Source organism: Colobus angolensis, unplaced genomic scaffold (genome assembly GCF_000951035.1).
Source record: "Colobus angolensis palliatus isolate OR3802 unplaced genomic scaffold, Cang.pa_1.0 Scaffold648, whole genome shotgun sequence".
Classification (NCBI taxonomy): domain Eukaryota; kingdom Metazoa; phylum Chordata; class Mammalia; order Primates; family Cercopithecidae; genus Colobus; species Colobus angolensis.
The window spans coordinates 148,819-150,074 of NW_012120132.1; the positions used below are offsets into that span (position 1 = coordinate 148,819).

Here is a 1,256-nt window from a genome sequence, read left to right on the forward strand (position 1 = left end):
TCAGCCAAGATCGTGTCACTGAACTCCAGCTTGGGTAAGAGAGCAAGACTCTGTCTCAAAATAAAAAACAAAACTAAGAACTCTTAAAAGAACATTAAAAGTGATTACCTGAGTGCTCTAAAGAGAAAACAATAGAATGCAGATTAAGGACCATAGTCAAAACTAAAATAAAATCTACAATGGAAATAACTTTGCATTTTTTCTCCTCACTTTGGGGCACTTGGGAGGAGCTAAGGGTCTTCAGAGCCTGTAGCCAACTTACCTGTGGCCAGTTTTCTGACAAGGGTCTCTGTCAGCTGGCTTCCTTGTACCATTTGCTCACAGAATCTCTGTCTCTGGTAGTAGGCAATGCCAGTGTTCCTGAGAAGGCCCTCAAAAGACTTGACTGTGTTTTTCACATGCTGGGTGAAAAGGTAGCAAACACCTCTCCCTTCCTGTATATTCTGTCGTAAGTGGGTCAGTTCTTTAGCCTGAGCCTGAATTAAGGGATCATGTATCCTAAGGTGGGAGAGAGGAGTAAAATGTAAGAGGGAATGTAGTGAATAACAGATTATAGAAGTTTCAGAGGAGAGATCTCTTAGAATCCCTGTAAGGAACTCCCAAGTTGAATTCTTCTTTTTATTTTTATTTTTTGAGACAATCTCACTCTGTCGCCCAGGCTGGAGTGCAGTGACACAATCTTGACTCACTGCAACCTCTGCCTCCGCCTCCACCTCCCAAGTTCGAGCAATTCTCTTGCCTCAGCCTTCCAAGAAGCTGGGACTACAGGTGCCCATCACTATGTCAGGAAAATTTATATATTTTTTGTAGAGATGGGGTTTTGTCATGTTGGCCAGGCTCATCTCGAACTCCTGACCTCAAGTGATCCGTGCACCTTGGCCTCCCAAAGTGCTGGGACTACAGGCATGAGCCACCGCACCCGGCCCAAGATCAATTCTTGTACAAGTTGTGTGACTTGCCTGTGGCAGAAGGAATGAAGAAACAGCCTTGGGTTCTGGGTTTCTCTGTTATTTTACTAACTTTGCATTAAAAAGATGCCCCATGGGTTCCCCACTTTAGTCCAAGTACATTTTCGTATGATATACATCAAGCATTATGCAGCAGCTGGCAAAACAAAACAAACAAACAAACAAACAAAAAACAGGAAAAAAGCAAGCCAGGATCAAAAGTGTTGGGCAGGTATCTCTGGTATGAATTGAAAATTAAAAAGAAAAATCACTGAAAAAGTCAAGAAGGGCAGTATTCTTTTGAATGAC

The 1,256-nt window shown here is 42.6% G+C and overlaps 1 pseudogene; it reads right to left on the minus strand.

Moving 5' to 3' along the window:
• Window positions 1–498, minus strand: part of LOC105527735 — a 27,267-nt pseudogene extending 26,769 nt beyond the window's left edge.
• Between the last annotated feature and the right edge of the window lie 758 nt (window positions 499–1,256).